Here is a 19,280-nt window from a genome sequence, read left to right as displayed (position 1 = left end):
ACAGGGATTTTTGCAACTGATGCATGTAAGCTGGCCTGTGTTGTGTCCTTTGGATGACTCCAGACTACTTCTGCAGCAGTTAAATCCACACAGTGCTCTCTCATGTTTTGCAGATTTAGTACAGATCCAAGAGGGCAACTTGGAGATTTCCATACTGTATTTTCTGCATGATGTAGACTGAGACTTACAGAATCATAGAATAGTTAGGGTTGGAAAGGACCTTAAGACCATCAAGTTCCAACCATGGAACTTGCCATGGCAGGGGGGTTGGAACTTGATGATCTTAAGGTCCTTTCCAACCCTAACTATTCTATGATTCTCTGATTCTATGGGCAGGGACACCTGCCACTAAACCATGCCACTGAAGGCTCTGTCCAACCTGGCCTTGAACACCGCCGGAGATGGAGCATTCACAACTTCACTGGGCAGCCTTATTCCAGTGCCTCACCACCCTTACAGTAAAGAATTTCTTCCTTATATCCAATCTAAACTTCCCCTGTTTAAGTTTTAACCCATTACCCCTTGTCCTGTCACTACAGTCCCTAGTGAATAGTCCTTCTCCAGCATCCTTGTAGGCCCCCTTCAGATACTGGAAGGCTGCTATGAGGTCTCCACGCAGCCTTCTCTTCTCCAGGCTGAACAGCCCCAACTTTCTCATCCTGTCTTCATACGGGAGGTGCTCCAGTCCCCTGATCATCCTCGTGGCCTCCTCTGGACTTGTTCCAACAGTTCCATGTCCTTTTTATGTTGAGGACACCAGAACTGCACACAGTACTCCAGGTGAGGTCTCATGAGAGCAGAGTAAAACTTTTTGTGTTCTCTACATGTGTCTTTGCTTTCCTGCTGTCCAGTTGTACTGGTAAGATTTTATACTGGCATTTGGCTTGTGTTAAAGGTCATAGTCTGAGGTGGTACTTTAATGGGCCCCTTTATGATTCCATACATGCATACAAGCACCCATATGTGCATACACACACACAGAGGAATAATTCCCACAATTTATTTTCCTGATTTTTTTTTTTTTCCAAAATTATTAACTATTCTGTTAAATAAAAATTGTGAAAGCGAAGTTTAAGCTTTCATGATGTGCTGTATATGCTGAGCAAAACCATGTTTGCAGTGCAATTCCACCAAGCATTTAGAAGGAATTTTTTAGTTCTCCTTATCGATGGCCTGAAACTTGATTTGTGTAGTTAATTTTTTCCTGTGTATTACTTTTTGATTACTTTAATTTTTTTTTAAGTTCACCACCGTGTCTTCTATCTGACTTCCAAATAAGTTGAATGGCTCCGTGTTTAAAAATGAGAATAAAGCACAAACAGCATGGAGACAGAGCAGGGATGGTAACTGCTGAGCAGATGGCATGACAGAATGGACTGCTTAATGTCTGTCTAGATACCGAACTGGGAATTAGTGTTTGCATATTCCTCAGAGATGTTTTGGGTCCAATATAATATAATTTGGGTTATATAATTTCCGTGTTATTTTGAAGCATCTACATGTACATTGCTTCACTCAGATCTGGATCGGGGAGTTCATTGTCACATGGAGAATTTGAATTTTGGTCAGTTCTGAAAGTGAACATGATGTAGCATATGGGAAGTTTTTAAAGCTCTATGTTGGAAATGCGCTGATTCTTACACAGAAATTACATAATTGCATGAGGTGTTAACTGAACAGTTCATATAAACAAGGGAAGGCTGCATTTGTTAATAGCTCAATATAAAGGGCTTAAACATGGAAGTCGTAATTGTACATTTCTGGTACTGAGCTTTTGTTAGTTTAATTCATACAGCGTCTGTATTTTGCAGTTCTGTATGCTGATATGTGAATACATTAACATTATATTTCACTTTTGGGTTAAGGGCAGTTGATAAACCTTTCTTGGCCCTGAAAAACTGAAAATCTGCGAGAGATTTCATGGTTGTAGTGTTTTATTTTACAATGTTTTACTGAAGCCATCCATATTTTTGTTCACTTCTTGTTTAACAATTCCTGAAATCTCTGCCAGCATAAGAGTGGAAAAACCTGAAGGTTTGCCAGGCCGAGTTGCTGGAAAGCAGATTTTAACTACAGAGAGCAGTGGCGTTTCTTGTAATGGACTCGCTAGAAGTTCACTGGCTTTTTCGTTTCATTATTGACGTACCCCATTTGCACACGGAGACCATACACATTGTTCATTTGTAAAACTAGAATGTCTTTGCACCCTTTGAGAAATGAGACTGTTCTTATGAATGTCACTGCAGTCACAGCTGCAACTTTTTCCATGCCCTGGTAGAAGTTCAGTAACTTTTGGGACATTCTTCCTTCAGGTACTTAGAACTTCATGTTTGTATTTATGTTGAAAACCTGCTTCCTTCTTGCCTCCCCCTGGGCTTGCAGTCCTGAGATAGTTGCTGCCTTTCAGTTCCTGCCCTGCAGCAGGCTTCGAGAATTCAAAACCTTTTGCTTTTAGGTAACACCTTTTGCACCAAATCTTTTAGGCAGTTGATTTTGAAAATTCATGTAAACAGCTGCCTATTACCTGTTCATATATGCCTGCCAGATGCAAGTGCACTTGCTAGTAGCTGACTGGGATTTCACACTCTATTATATGTAGTTATGCTTTTTCAAACTGTAAATATCAGAGGTCACACAGTTTTGAATTGTTCTCACAGGCTGATGGGAAATCTGTTAATGTTTAAATCCAAAATAATTGAAAGGATTTTAAATAAGCCTTGTATAGTACAGGAAGCCAGATTTGTAGGGCACATTGGTGTATTCTGCTAGATAAACAGATACTGCTGGAAAGTTACCTGGCTTTTACTGAATGCCATGCTTTCATCAGGCCTGACAAAGTAGGATGCATACTGTTCTGCAGGGAAGATATTCCTCAAACTTGTTCACCCTTGCCAGTTATTTTGAGCCTTGTTTTAAATTAGACCAGCAACATCTAAATGATACCTTGAAAATAATTCATAGAGAATAGAAAATACTATCCAATACTGTCCAGCTAGAAAATACTAAGGAGGAGAATACTGTGTGAAGCCAAGTTTTTGATTTGGCAGCTTAAAATCCAGTTATTTCAGACAGCGCAGTGCCACGCATGCAGCTGACATGAACATCCCGATGTTCTTCCTTATTTCTGCTTGTAGCTTTTATCCACTTTGATGTTTGTGTCTGTGTAGTCCATCTGAAGTTGCGGTTTTCCATCGGTGTTCTAGACTAGGTTGAACTATCTCATCTATACATGTTATCAGTTCTGGATTTGGTGCAGAGCCTGTATGGCTGAATGCCATTATCAGCTGTGAACATCTTGTATAACCCTTCATGGATGCTGTTGTCAGATTGGACGTATCGTGGACTGGTGGTGGTAGTATTGATAGTGTGCTTTCTTTCTTTGTCATGTTTGGAAGAAGCCCTTTTGCAGAGCAGCTGTCTGGGTTCCTCTGAAGTATGAATTCCTGTCAACTCACACCTAAAGCCCAAATTCTCCTGTTTTCATTATAGAAAGATTAGGGCATTGGGGTTTTGAAATTGTGCTGACTCTATATGAAGTATTCTCTATCTCATAGCATGGCAGCTTCTTGGTGGTCTGAAGTGACAAGCATTGTTTCCAGTGGTGATGTTTGTTTTCATCCTTGATCTCACTATAATACAACATGACATTCTAAGCTTACTAACCTACTATTACAGTCTCTCCCATGTCCCTCTTTTTAATCAGAGGGAGGATATTATCATACTTAATAAATCTAATAAATATGTGGAGTGATGCTGCATTGAAAAACAAAGTGATATGGTTGATGTAAAGCCCATAGGCTTTGGGTTATTTCCTCAAGTGTCACCAGCTGTCGAAAGAATTGCACTGTACAAAACAGCACCGTTTTACATTGCTTCTCTATCTTCAGGTGTCTTGCAACCTCGGAACTTAGTTAACTCTAGGATTGTCCTTTCATCTCATTCTTACTGAACCTTTCTGTGGATTTTTTTTATTTCTGTTAATGTGCTTCCATACACAAGCCCAAAAAGAAGAGGAGGGAAGAAAAACTGTTTGCTCTTTTCCTTAGTTTAGTCCTTTTTGTATTGTTCTGTTAAAGATCAGTCCTGGGGTCTGTAATTTCTCTGGATGCTTTCTAAGATGTTAGGGTAACCTACCAACTTTCGATTTTTCTCTTCCTTTGAGCCTTTAATTGGTACAAAACTTCTTTTGATGTGGCTGCTATATTTGACTGCATGTGTTGTCATTCTGCTAGAGATCTTTTTTCTTTTACTGGCATCTTACTTTTGTCATCTTTTGTTCATGTTCCAATTTCTTTCCCTAACCTTTAGCAGCTTTTATATTAATCTTTTAAAAATATATACTTCTTTATGTAATTCTCTGCTGTATTTTCTTCCCAACTTTCTTTTATGTTTCTTCTCCCCTTTACTGCTTGGTAGAAATTGGTTTGACTTTTAGCTTTTGCCTTTTTGATGTATCTCATTTGTGCCCAGTGTTAAGGTATTTAGATGGTCTTTTTTATTTTTTAGTTTGAAGCTGATTTAGAGTTACCTTTTATTTTGTTATCCTGTATTTTGATTCTAATCATGTCATTAGCTTTGTGTGGCAGAGCTCAACTGATGTCAAAGGATGCAGAGATCTGGCTTCACAGAGTCTATTAAAAGGACAGGATCTTTTCTCTGTGTGTGTGTCTAATTCTCATGATCAATAGTTTTTAGTAGCTGCTTCAGCTGGCTTTGTCCTGTTGGATTTAGTGACATGGCCTCTCTTTCATCAATAATACTAATTCTGCTGCAGCATTCTACCACATGTTGTGTAAATATTTTACTGAACTCTGTTTATTGTTTGATCTTTTTGAGTTTTGTGCCCTTTGATCAAGTACTGGTTAATAGTACATTTTTGTGCCATAACATTGGTTGTTCCTACCTGGGGAAGAAAACTATGTCTATCCTCAAGCATTAACATTTATAATTTTTTTTTAATATGATGTCTTTTTGGGGGGGAGTTGAAATACTCTTAACTTGCCGTGATGAATAAATACAGACCAATACCAAACAGTTATTTTGGTAGACATATAAACAGGGGAATTTTCTTTCTTGAGAAATCTTGGCTATACCCAGCAAAAACACTAGGAGACTGAAACTCAAAGTAATTGTATTGCTCTTTGTGAGGTTCTGATTAGGGTGGCAGAAGCTAAAAGATTTTGATTTTAATCATTTCCTTTCCGTGCTGGCTTGAATACCATAGTGAACTCTATCAAGAGCAGTTTGTTGTGTTCTATATAAATGCTGCATTAGTCTACATTTATTTGCAATTCCAGGTAATTTTGAAACCACAGTTGCTGAATGGTGTTTAAAACACCATTATCTCAGTTATTCTGCCTGAAGGCTGGGCATACGTCACTGTTATCCTGTTTTATGCCTTTTTGTTACTTCTTATTAACGTTGACTGCTTTGTCTTCTTTTCCTCTTCTCACTTATTTTGTGTTCTACCCCAGTACCTTGCCCTTAAGGAGCATTTGTTTTTTTCTTCCATTCTTTCATGTTCTTTTCTTTCATTCTTTCGTTTTTTTTTCATGTCTGTCTTTGTTTTAGCAACCTCAGTCCTCAGGTGAGAAGTGCTCTCAATTAACACCTGCTACTCACACGTAGAATTATTGTGTTTATGAAATCCACTTTTTGATGGCTGTAGGGTAAAGTTGTGCAAGCTCTTGGGCTCCTGAAGAGCAAACCTTAGAACTTTTAAAAAGTACTTATATCAGTAATAATGCTAGTAGTCCATTAACCATGACATGTGCATCATGTGAAAAACCAGTACTTATGACACTTCCCCATTTAATGCCATTAGCAGTCAACAGAATCTTTTGGGGTTTGCTACTTTTCCATAGTAAGACTACTAGAACATTAGGAACCTGATACATAATGTAGTCCTACATCACTAGTGAATGGCTGCTTTTTTTAACTTTTAAATTTAGAAATGTGTAAGTCATATAAAATTATCTGATGAACTCAAAATACATCTTGATATTTGTAATTATTTGTATCAACCTCATAACTTTACCATTTTGGTTACCAGTATTGGAAAAATGCCTGTTATGAATTTTTTACAAAAGATGCCAGTACAGGCTTTAATCCTGCCCTTAAAAAGTACATGCGACTTTTGACAGAGGTCTAAAATGGTTGGACTTACAGGTCAAGTGAATAGAGGAGTTACAGCAATGGTGTGCATTTATGTACAATAAATGATATATGCATGATACTGTATTTAAACTGTTCATTTTCAGCTTTGGCATATGTGTTTATTTGTATGTTTGGCAGGAATAACACTTGTTTCTAAGGTTTTTTCACATTTCAGTAAGTGAATCATTTTAGTAAAATTGTTGCTAGTTAGACATGTTGGTGTTGCATTTTGGTTAGAATATCTGTTGTTGCCTGTGTCTGAAGCATGACTGCTTTTAATGGGAGACTTAAATCTGTACTTTCATATGAACAACTTTTATTTGTCATTTTATAACTTCCTCTATTTGTCATCTGTATTAGACAACACTCATTGCATACTTCCAGTTTTTGTTTCCTTTCTACAAGCTGTCTTCTGCTTGAATTTTTAAGGAAGAGCTTTAAGAATCATTGTAAAATTAAAGTTGGATTGCATATCTATGGAGCTGGCAGAAAGAATTTAAGTCAGATGTTGCTGCTGATTTTCTTTTCTTTTAGAAAAGTGGATAGAATAAATAGAATAACAGCTGTCTTCCTGGGGATGTTTGCTTTCTCAACAATCGTTTGCCCTCCAACAATTACGTAAGATATGTACGTTTATCAAATGGAATTTGTATGGGAATGAAAAATGTACATACGCATTAAATAGTCTTATTAACATGTTATGCTTAATAGGATTCCCTTCAGCTGGCTTGTGAGTGTTGTGCAGAAGACAAGATACTAAGAAAGATTTGAAAGGGCTGGTGCTAATAATTCTTTATCTCAGCCAGAAATCACACCAGAAATGGTAATAGCTTCTTTCTCTAGAAGCCCGTTTGTATGTGGTTTTGGTTTTTTCCACTAGATGTCACTGCACATACAAAAATCGTGTTCTTCTGCATGCTTAATTCAGATTTAATTCAGATATTTTAAGGCAAAATGATTTGCAGTATCTTGACTTTCATTGCTGAGCGGATCTACTGAAGTAAGTTTATGAGAATGCCAAAACATTGGTTTAGGAGCAGGTCCCGAAGAGCCCAAGCAACTGTTCTGACAGGAATGCTTCCGAGCAGCAATTCACAGGTGGACTGCAGTGTAAAGTCATTATGTACATGCGAAGTTAGTGCACTTATTTGGCAGTACGTTTTTCAGTGCTCTTTTCAAACGCCTGTGTATCTATAATGTTTGTCAAATTATTTTAGCTATAGCCCTTAAAACATATTTATTTTCTTAACTTTGTAGCTCTGATGTTTATGGCTATAGAAGAACAGTTTCTGGGAGAGGGAGTACCTTCTGTTTGACGAGGTAACAGTTGAGAAAGCAAACAGGCTTTTGGACATACAGATCTTTCACCAGCCCACTTCTGCTATTTGCCTTCTCTTTTAATGGATCTTGCAGTTGAAAAGCCAGTGGCAATGATATGCAGCTGCTATTTATAACTGTTTAACATTTTTCTCTTCATTAATCACTTCTGTAGATTTATAATTGAATTTCAGTACATTAAAATTTAATGAGTTTATTGGTTTTTTTTCCATCTTTTTTTGAAGAAGTTGTCTGTCAACAAGGGAATGTTTACTGTTCTCAATCTTTGTACCGTTTTTAATCCTGCCTCCTCAGCGATGGCAAGTAATATCTAGTTTAGCTCTCAGTTTTATTAGGGTTTGTTTTCTTGCACCTGGCTTTGTGCATTATTTTATTTATTTACTTCCCAAGTGTAGCAGTTCGTGGGAGTGGATGTGGTCTGTTAAATCATCTAGTCCAGTCACAAGATTTAAAGTTGGGATAAGTTGTCGTTACTAAATACCACATAACTTCCCTCTTCCAAAACCTTTACAGATGGACATTTTCTTCTTTTGGGGGTTGATTCAGAATCAGGGCCATGAAACCATAATATTGTATCTCCCTCTCCACTTTGGTTTTTTTTGTCATTAAGGTAAAAAATGGATATATTTATATCCCAGGATCTGTGTGCTATTGGCCAACATGCAGATTTGTGCTTTGGAATTTGAGTTTGGTCAGAGGTTGCCCAAATATGGTTTGTTTTACCTTAAATAGACATTGTTTTTTCATACCGTATTACTGGACACTGTTACTAGGTGATGATTATTACTATACCTCATCATCCCTCTTGCTTCAGTTTGATAAGTATGCCTAGGTGAATGCAAACTGAGAAGAAAGTAAATACAGTGGAGAGAAGTGGCTGCAAAAGCAAACAAACACAGGCTTTGAAAGGGTTATATGGTTATCCCAAGAAACAAATTGCTTTTTCTTCAGGAGAGCAGCTCATTGCTCTTCACTCACCAGTGATGTTTTTCAGTGCTTTGTCCACTCTCAGCACTGGCTTGCTGTTGTCAGAGGAAATAAAAAAACTTAATTGGGAAGTGGTGCTACTGATCTACTGTAGCTTTTTTCCTAATAGGAAGCACTATTGAGAGGGTCCCAGCCACCTGGGGAAGCCTGAGTGCAGCAGTCAAAAGTAGATTTCAAAAGGAATGGTTGTCTGATTTCAGGTCTGCCTGCCACCTGTGTTCACCTTGTTAAGAAGCCTCCTTTCTCTCTTGCTGCCTCTTTAGCTGCTTGTGATGTCTCTGCGGTGGACTGACCACTTTTAACTTTCAGTTTCTGCTAGAAGGTTGCAATCAGAGGATGCCTAAGCCTACTGATTGTTTTTTATTTCAGTTTTAAACCATTTTTTCCAACTTGAAACCACCTGGACCATCAGAGAAGCGCAGCTGGGGGCTGCCGCTTCTGAGCTCACCAACCACAGATTAAGGCAGGGTTGAATACTTAGGTTGATCTGGGTTGTGCATTCCATAAGAAGCCCTCTGGTTTCTAGGAATAACCATACTCCCCAAGTATTTCACTGCCATCCTCCTTACAACTGGGACCCTGCATTTGTAGATTATCCAGGCCATGCTTAGCTTTAATCCATCCCTAAGGCTCGTAGGCGGTTTTCAAATAAGAGGGAGTCAGAGTGAGTTGCTTTTGAAATCCTTTCTACAGCTCAGATGCCACTTGTTCAACAATTCCTCCCGGGCATTTGGTCTGCTTTTCTATTAATTTTCTTGTGGCATAAAAGGGAACTAAATTGAAAGCAGTGGAAGCTCCTGTTTTAGTCTGCAGAAAACAGAAGAAATATACCCCGAAAGCTGTTTCTTCTAAAGGATCAGCTGAGACGCGAGAACAAGAAAGGACAGAATGTAAATTTATCATTGGACTTAGTTATGGGAGAGTAAAGAAGCATTCCAACATTTTAAACAAAACCCAAAAATTTATCTTGAGTCTCACAAAGGAACTGTTTCTAATGGCAATATGTATTGGATATGAAATACTAGAACAGCTCTATTCTGCTGGTGGTTATACCAGCATATTTAGGAGTTTATTACCACATATTTCTGATGGCCCTTGAATACATCGTAATGTTGTGCACCTGACTTAATGTTTTAATTGGCAAATAACTTTGATTCATAAAGCCATACTGTGGTAGAAGTGCCACTGGACTGATGTGCTTGTTCTTTTTTCTACCCAACTACAGAGATGATATTTTTAATGGAATCCACTAAGAGATGTCTGAAATGCAGATAGCAACACAAATCTGCCACTGTTGCAGTCAGGCTGAACAAAGGACAGGGCACGTCCAGTTTCTGCCTGCTATGTGTCTCTTCAGGTTCATTCACTCTGTACTTCAGTAGCTGGGCTGTGAGGGATAAGAACATGCTGGCAACCAAGCCTGTGCATCTTCTACTGCAGAATACTCTGCTCCTGTGTTTCTAGTCCTGAAGTTTCCTTTTTCTCCTTGGTAGTTGTTCCTTACTAGTAGCATAGTCCTATTTCTTTCTTCAGTTTCTTTCAATAGCAAGGGTTACATGTTGGCCCTGAAGAAGGGACTAATAGGTTTAAAGTAATCTATTACTTTAGTTTCATCTCTACAGAAGTAGAGGTGAATGTCTAGGTAAATAATAAACCAGAACTGTAGATGAGTGAAACACTTTTTAATTCTCCCATCTCCCAAGAAATACACAAAAAATCAGAACAGCTTTTAAAGCTAATAAATATATTAGCTATGAGACTAGTGGTTGTTTTTTTTTTTCCCCTCTATGATTCCATGACTGATTTGTCATTCAGCTTTAGCAGCAAATGAGGTAGGAGTCCTGTAGATAATAGTCTAGTTCACTGCAGTCTTCTGATTCATTCCCAGAGTCCAGTCTATGGAATGAATTATTCACAGGTCCTGTAGAAAATATATGATCATGTAATTAAAAACTGTATTGCAATACATATGGGGGAAGAGGATGAATTAAGATAGCCTATTTCTTTCTCTTCCAGCCAGGCCCTTTCCTCCTCTTAGATACCAGAAGGAAGAATATTGAAGGCAGAGTTGCTGTCTCTTGGCTGGAAGGTATAGTACCTCCTACTACGAAGGATCACTAATGGCAAGAGAAGTCTGGTTCTCTGCCCCGAATGTCAACACTGCTATATGTAAACTTATTTTTCCTTTGAGACTAATGTATGCTCAGTGTGAATAAGTGAAGCCTGCCCCACTTGAGACATAGCAAAATGCTCTGTGCCCCTTTGTTTTGTTTTTGATAGAATAGTCTTCCCTTAAGCCCAAGCTAGCAGCAGAAACCAGCCTGCAGCAGGTGCTCCAGCATGGAAAATGGCAGCTTTGATGTTTTTTTTTTAATAAGCCACTGGAAAGCAGGATTTTACAAGCTAGTGACCAGGAAGCTTGCCGCACCCAAACAGGCACCTCTACTTACAGTTAACCAAATCCTGCATACTTCTGACTGTACAAGGTCTGAAGTATCAAGGACCAGGCATCTCAACTTGTTAAGTTTGTCCTAGTAATTCCAGGAATGAAGGCCGAATTACTGGAAAAATTACTTTGAATCTGCCAAGGCTTCTGATGGAACTCCTTGCAGCATGTTAAGAATAGTAGTGCTATGGGGTGGTACTACTATAATACGTTTTTTGTGTGTTAGTAGACAGCTGCATGTCAGCAGTGAGCATGTGGCAATTGGTTCTGAGGGGGAAAGAGAAACAGTAAAGAATGGAAGAGATAAGCTGACCTTATGAGGTTAAGGACTGCTCGTATAATTCCCTTATTCTTTAAAGGAATGGCATCATTAATTTTCCATCATTTTAGCTTTGCTATCATAGCAGTTGCTCATTTAAGCAGTTCTGCATCTGCCTTTTTATTTGACATTCATTTCAGAGAGCTGTTATTGAGCCCTGTGTGGGCTGCTGCTGGAGCACCTGAACTTTCACAGTAAGCTGTTCACAGCAAAGCTACAGTTTTCTGAACGAGGGCAGGTTATATTAGGTATCAGGAAGAAATTCTTCACTGTGAGGGGGGTGAGACACTGGCACAAGTTGGCCAGAACAGCTGTGGCTGCCCCATCCCTGGCAGTGTTCAAGGCCAGGTTGGACAGGGCTTAGAGTAACCATGGGGCAAGGGGATTGGAACCGTTTTTTAAGGTCCCTTCCAGCCGAAACCATTCTGTGATTCTGATCTTGGTTGTTGCAGACTCGAATAGCTTTTCTTGATTGACGAGGGTGATGTGGTGTAATGCTCTAGGAAAAATCTGATCTGGAAGATTCTTCTCAGGTGTGGTTTTCTTTGTGGCTTTGGATAGTAGAAGTTTCTTCCTTTTGGAAGGCTAAAGTGTCTTAATCATGCTAAACTTTTTGTTTTGACTGTACTGAAAGTGATTCTGGCAGCCAGAAAGATGGTGTTATTTCTTTGCCCCAGTGTCTAGAAGGAGAAGTAGTAATAGGAATTAGTGCGTTATCTAACATATGTATGCATGAGGGAGTCAATATCCCTTTTCATAATTGATGATTATATAAATAATGAATTTCTTTCATATAAAAGAAGAGTGTGTTTTTAGTTTTCAAAAGGATTTTATTAAATTCCTAGGATGTTACAAAATGTAGCTTTGGCATGTCCACAGATTCTGAAGCATACACCTCCTCAGTGGTGGTACGTTCTCCATTTCCTTTTGTTTTCTCTTTGCCTCCCAAATAGCACCTACTGCTTTTGTGGCTGGTGATCCAAAATTCATTTTGTTATTTCAGAAACTATAGATGTGTCAAGCTGAACATAGTAAAACGTAGGACAGAAATTCAATGTTGTATATGCAGCTTTATAGAATGCAAAAAAAAGCTTGTTTAACAGAGTGGGAAGAGTAGCTTCACTGATACAATACAGGGCAAAACAGCTTTTCCTAGTTAACATAGGCTGTCAGTTTAATGGGGATCTCAAATAATCTCTAATATTTCAAAGTTGTTTTCTTGGGACAGGTTGTGTTTTTTTTTTACCCTGGAATTGTCTTGTCAATCACAATTAGACACAATTGAAGTTTATTCAGCTGCTGCTCAGTGTTTTGTTTTGGCTGATCTCTTTATGATAGGTATTTTGTAAGGGAGCCAGCCTGCAGAGCAAGGTGGATGTTCATGTAACCAGTTTCTGTTCAAAACGTCACAAGATAAATACTCAGCTCTGCTTCTGCCTTCATCATTTAGGGAATTACTACTACTAAGTGCAAGCCAGATTTCACAATCATTTGAAGTCTTTTTTTATCTCATCTCCTACCTCTTGTTCATCTCATCCATACAGTGAATGTTTCCTCATGTTTCGCAGTGGAAGATCCTTGTTCCTCTTAGTTCTTTGAATAATGCTGCTCTTTGAGAAATCTTCCTATGTTTTAAACCATTGTATCAATAACTTTCCTAATGCTGGCATTTCTGATGTTTCCTGGCATGCATTTCCAATATTTCCTAATATTGGCAGGAGGACTACGTGTATGCTAGTTGTCTGGAAAACTGTTGATGAAATGTCAGCCTGTCTTCCAGGAACCAATGCACTGTTCAGAAATAAGGAGTGGGTCTGTTCATCCCTTCAGTGTGTAGTCTGGGTAGTTTAGCCCATCAGTGCGAACGCAAAAAGCTCTGTGAATATATACCTATGTTGTTTCCAAATCATTTTTCTGACATCATTGTAGGTTTTTCCAATTAGTCCACAGCAACATTGCTTTATTATGCAGAATATTTTTTTTTCTGATAAACTTCTGTATTTTTCCCTCTTAAGTATGAGGATGTTAGTGAGATAGTAAGAGAATGTTAACAGCATGGGTACTCTAACAGTGTGAGCCTTAACAATCTGATGTGACTTAATATCCTTCTCTTTCCACTCCAGTCTTCCCAGAAGGAAATAAAATCTTGTCAGCAGTGACTGACTCATCCAATAGTCTTGTTAAAGAGAGTGCAGGTTGAGTTTTATTTGTTACAGGGTAATGTGCTTGTGTTTCAGCTTATCCCTCTTTTAGGTACTGAAACATCAGTTAGTCCTTGAAGGTATTTTAGGCGCCTAATTCCCATGCGCTTTCAGTTGGATTTGTCGGTATGAATACCTTATAAACACAGGATTTAGACCAAATGCTATGGGGCATTTGATTTTTTCTTTTCCCCAGCACAAATTCCTTTTAAAGTGAAAGGAGTCTGATTGTTTTGCAGGAACTTTTTCAGCAAAAGACTTGTGATTTCAGGCAGCTTCTGACCCAGTAATAGTTGATCCATGAATATCACCATTTCTGTGTCTGGAGTTTTTACCCTTAGGTAAATCTGGAAGACATAATTAAGACCAGCTAATCTGCAACAGACCAGTTAAGGACTTGCTCATCTTCAAAATGTCAGCTTCTGTAGAGCTTTTTGTTAAACACTTAGATTTAATGTCTTTAAAAGCCTGATCTGCAGTATCTGGAGAAACTGTTGCTGAAGGATTTGTTCTGAATGTGTTTCATTAAATTCTTGGATTTTCTGGATAGCACATTTCTGTTAAAAGATACCTTTCTGCATGAGCACTTCTGCAAATCTTCGCTTGTCAAAGGTTGGAAGTTCATTTTTGTTTTCAACTGTTTTTCATTTCCCCTTGTGTTCTTAGCTGTGTTCACACAGCATAAGGAAACAAATCCAGAGATAGGCTACATTTCAAAACAGAACAGTGTTTCAACTTGCTACATTTTGTAGCATTCCAAATGTGCTCAGACCTTAATTGTGTGAAGAAGCAGCCTGGTGCTATAAGGAGTGAAATTGGTTTATTACCTGCAGTTGTGAGCTTCTTACTGTCCTCCTTCATTTCCGTTCCTGAACTCAGGTTACAGTATTGGGCTTCGAATTTCAACTGGGTAGTGGCATGCTCAGCGCAAAGGTTTGACAAGGTGATGGTGGGCAAAGAAGAGTACTGACATGCCTCAATAAAATACTGTATTTGAGTCTTTGGAAAAGCAATGACTGGTGTCTCCTGCTTTTTCAGTCGAATGTGGGGTTGTTTTTCTGTGAAGAATAATTCCTAGTCAGAGGAAACCATTTGAAATGCATGCCCTGGTCATCATGAGAAGCTTTGTTGCTCTAAGAACAAGATAAGCTGTCCAAAAGCTTTTTTAAAAAAGTCAGGGTACCTAATTGGGGATTATGTTTCACATGAAGGAATGGCATGTCCTTATTTTACTTCTTTTTGTCATTCCCCAGTGGGATCTACCTGTCATTTGTGCTTCTGCAGCTTCTGTGGCGACAGCATTTTAATGGGAACTCAGAGAAAACCAGAGTTTGGAATATTGATATGGCAGTTGCATTGCAATATTCATTTATTTACTGATTACACAGGCACACTCTGAATTTATTTAATTTTTATTTTATTTTTAAATAAATCTTAGGCAGAGTGACTGTCACATAACCAAGAATTATCTGTGTTAAAGAAGAGGAGCATATAGTTTTCTGGTGTTTGAGTTGTTAATTGGCCCCATAGGAAAGCACGCATCCATTTGTCTTTTTTGGTTACGTATACCAACTTAATGTTTGTAAGGAAAGCTTTTTCCATTGAGAAATGAAGCAGATAATGTGGCAAATATAGAGTCACACTTTTGGGCAGCTGAAATGTAGATGCTGAAAATGCCCAGCTGAATTGCGGCAATCCCCCTGCCATTTACCTCTATTTACACAGTCTTTAATTATGTGATCAGCTCATGGTCTCTCATTATTTCTTTTTCTGATTTCAGCCTTTGGAGATACGGCTTCAAAATCCAACACAGATTTCTGAGATGGGGAGGACAGAGGCTATGGTCTGATGGATCTTGATGAGTTTCAGGGTCATATGTAGTGAGCATAGCAGAAAGAAGGAGGATTTTAAGGTTAAAGGTTCTTTTTGCCTAGGGAAATTCTATCTGTGTGTATCCCTAACTCAGGGAAATCTAAGAGGGTTTTTTCCTGAGGAATTTTCTTTTGGCCATTTTCCTTTAAAGTTGCCCCTCTCTTGAGGCCTGAAATGATTAGGTGAATTTAGGACACTCATTAATACTCTTAATTGAAATATGCCTGAGAGAGTATTTGGTTCAGCCTGAAGAACAGGAGACTCCAGGGAGACCTTATTGTGGCCTTTCAGTTCTTCAAAGGGGCCTATAAGAAAGACAGGGAAAGACTTTTTAGCAGGGCCTGTTGCAATAGGACGAGGGTGGTGGTTTTCAACTAAAGGAGGGGAGATACAGGCTGGACATGAGGAAAAAATTCTTTGCAATGATGGTGGTGAAACACTGGCACAAGTTACCCAGAGAGGATGTGGATGCACCATCCCTGGAGACATTCAAGACCAGGCTGGATGTGGTGCTGGGCAACTTATCAAGATGAGGATGTCCCTACTCATTGCAGGAGGGTTGGACTAGATGACCTTTTAGGTGCTTTCCAATCCAAACTGTTCTGTGATTCTGTGATCCTATATTGGCAGTTAAGTTTAAATCTCTGTCCAAGTACAGGCTGCATTAAATAGGAAATCTTAGTTTTCTTTATTTTTAAAATGACATATTTAAATATTTAATACCATAAATTGCTTTTGGTAGGGCAATATCAAAGTTTGTCCTGAACTGAACAAGTAGTATTCGGCAGTTATCAACTTTTATTTACTAGTGATCTTTTTGGTCTTAATTTACTTGTCAACTGACTTTCATTAAGAAAGGACATCGTACATGTTAAATTCAAGCTGTCTTCAATGTCATATAGCCCTGGTTGGCAACGTTTTTAAATTATAATTTTAACGTGCTTCTGACAGCTTATGTTAATGAAGCATTTAAATGAATGTTTCCAACACCTAGTCTGCTTTTTATTGAAGTAGTTAAAATTAGACCCATTACGAGGTCTTATTTACTTCATGAAAATATGAAACTATTAGTGTTTTGGCTGCCTCAAAGGCTTAGGATTGAAAGAGTGGATTTGCCCTCCATCTCTTTTGATTGGTGATATTTACTTGCCAGTCATTACAAGTCATTGAAAAGTCCTACATTGTGCTTGCATGTCAGTGCATCAGTCTTTTATTTTGATTTCATTTACATAGTGGGATGAATTTCCTCCACTGAATCTATAATTTTGAGGTAGTGGAGTTGCTGAGGATTGAGGTGGGAGGCAAGGCTTCCATGATATGCAGCATCTGTGCACTAATATTCTCACATCTCAGCTGGTTATATAGATAATGTAAAGCTTTGCCACTGAAGAAGAGAAACTTGCCTCATTTTTTAAAATATTGTGAACATGACAAATGTCATACCTTCTTTGGTGAACGTGACTTTCTTTTTTACTGTTTTGTATTAGCTGGCAAAAAGTAGTCCCCTGGAGGCCTTCCTGAGAGTGCAAAAAAGATGACAGCTCTCCAAGCTAGGGTTCAGTCAGCAAAATGCAGAGGTCAGTGATTGCTTCTTGAGGTTTGAGTAGACTGCTTTGCATTTTCTCCCTATAGGCACAGCAGGTTCATATCTTTAAAGGAAGTGTTATTTGCTGTTAGTAGTTGGCAAAGCTGTGCTAGTTTACTCTCACTGGCTAAATGGGCCCTAAATTTTTAAAATAGCCAAGTCTGGCAAAACTGCACTCTGCCAAGGATGCCATAATATAATAACATACTGCAGTCTAGATTATGGTGCAGGAGATCCCTCCCTTCTGAGTCTTTTCCCATTCAGTTGTAGTTGAACGTATCAAAAACGTGATGGGAACTTTAACCTTCAGTCAATATTTGGAACGACTGTCTTGGCTGTGAAATACGATTCAAGTATTCTTTTTTATTACTGTTATTATTTTAGTTAGATACGATATTTTTTCTGGCCTTGGTGTGAGGGACTGGTGCCAGCTTATAGATTTCTCAGTATAAGTTGGTCTTATTTAATTTTAAAAGGACACTTGCCTTTGAAACAAATAGTACCTCTTTCTTGTGACTGTATTTTGGGACTCATACTCTTGTCATCTTGCCATTTCCACTTACTTTATGTGTGTTTATCCTCTTTGACCTGCTCTTTTTTTTTAATGGGTGGTTTGATTCTTGTTTGGCACCTATACATGTGATGCAATTATTATTTCTAATGAAAATTGAGGTCCTTCGATTACAATTACAGTTCAAGCATCTGGTGTCCCCTTATACTGTTCTTTAAAGCAGTTAAATTGCTATCATAGAATCATAGAATAGTTAGGGTTGGAAAGGACCTTAAGATCATCTAGTTCCATTCTGTTAATTTTTATTTCATTGTTAAAATTGTGAAATAAACTGTAGTGTCATTAAGTGCAGTTAAAGGGCATGGGCACTTCCTGTGTCCCTTCTGCTGGCTTTCAATCTTTGTACTGTAAGTGCTGCAATTTAGAGAATTTGAGGCAGTTGACAGTACACTATGTGTATGTTTACAGTTTTCTTTATGTTCATACATATGTATACATATCTTCATACATACTCATGCTTTGTATTGTGTGCAGTTCTGGTGTCCTCAACATAAAAGGGACATGGAACTGTTGGAGCAAATCCAGAGGAGGCCACGAGGATGATCAGGGGACTGGAGCACCTCCCATATGAAGACAGGCTGAGGAAGTTGGGGCTGTTCAGCCTGGAGAAGAGAAGCTGCGTGGAGAACTCATAGCAGCCTTCCAGTATCTGAAGGGGGCCTATAGGGATGCTGGGGAGGGACTCTTCATTAGGGACTGTAGTGATAAGACAAGGGGTAACGGGTTAAAACTTAAACAGGGGAAGTTTAGATTGGATATAAGGAAGAAGTTCTTTACTGTAAGGGTGGTGAGGCACTGGAATGGGTTGCCTAGGGAGGTTGTGAATGCTCCATCCCTGGCAGTGTTCAAGGCCAGGTTGGACAGAGCCTTGGGTGACGGTTTAGTGTGAGGTTTCCCTGCCCATGGCAAGGGGGTTGGAACTGGGTGATCTTAAGGTCCCTTCCAACCATAACTATTCCATGATTCTATGGTATACATATCTTTTTCACTGTTAATATAGAATTTGAGTTTGGTTTTGGATAGAGTTTATTTCACTGTAATTTGAATTGAGGGAAGATGCGTGTAGTTGCTAAGGAAAGGTTAGTTTCCTCAACTGAGTTTACCAGCTTTACAAAAGAAGAGTATCAACAACCGTAGTCGCTTCGTGAGGTGCAACCAGTTGCAAATGCCATTTCTGCTGGCTTAAAGCACCAATTACATTATGCTTTGAGTGCACAAAATCAAACTGATAGTTTTTAAAGGGCACTTTATTCTGTCTTTTTGTAGCATCTTCAAATGTTTGCCTTGAGATCAAAGGGAATATATTTTTTGCAGTTTCTGACCTTTTAATAGTCCTTTAATTTGCATTAAAAGCTTCACGTAAGTGACAACTCACGTTTGCTGTCACTGACCTAGTAAAATCTAGCAGGTTATTTCTGGGGGGAAAAAAAAAGGTGATTATACCTTCGTTAATTACCACAAAAGCCATTATAAACTCCATTCTCAAAACGTAATGAAAGACAAATAGTCTGCTGCAACACTGCCTAGCAGAACTAAACATTTAAAGCTAAATGCAAATGTTAAATTCAGAACTGCTACTGTGACTTATGTTTGTTACGCTGAAGTAAATTGTGGAAAGACTCAAAACCTTGACTGATAATGCCTTATGAATGGCTTAGATTTGCTGGACTAGTGAGGAGACTTTAATTTTAAGGAGTGCTTTTCTTGTGAAGGCTTCTTTAAAATGGTATATTTATTTCTGCCATATGGCTTTAAAAGAAATTGAGCAATCATAACTACCTTCTTTCCTGCAAATCTGTTGGTTT

At 38.5% G+C, this 19,280-nt stretch overlaps 1 protein-coding gene across 6 annotated transcripts in view; it reads left to right on the top strand.

The window, feature by feature from the left end:
• The window catches only part of KIF16B (kinesin family member 16B), a 139,637-nt gene that overhangs the window by 39,457 nt on the left and 80,900 nt on the right, over positions 1–19,280 (top strand). The gene's annotated exons all lie outside the window — the stretch shown is intronic.

This window comes from Pezoporus occidentalis, unplaced genomic scaffold, assembly GCF_034315485.1.
Source record: "Pezoporus occidentalis ecotype Australia unplaced genomic scaffold, CSIRO_AGI_Poc_V1 ctg10, whole genome shotgun sequence".
NCBI classification, from domain to species: Eukaryota; Metazoa; Chordata; class Aves; order Psittaciformes; family Psittacidae; genus Pezoporus; species Pezoporus occidentalis.
This window is presented reverse-complemented; position numbering and strand designations above follow the sequence as displayed.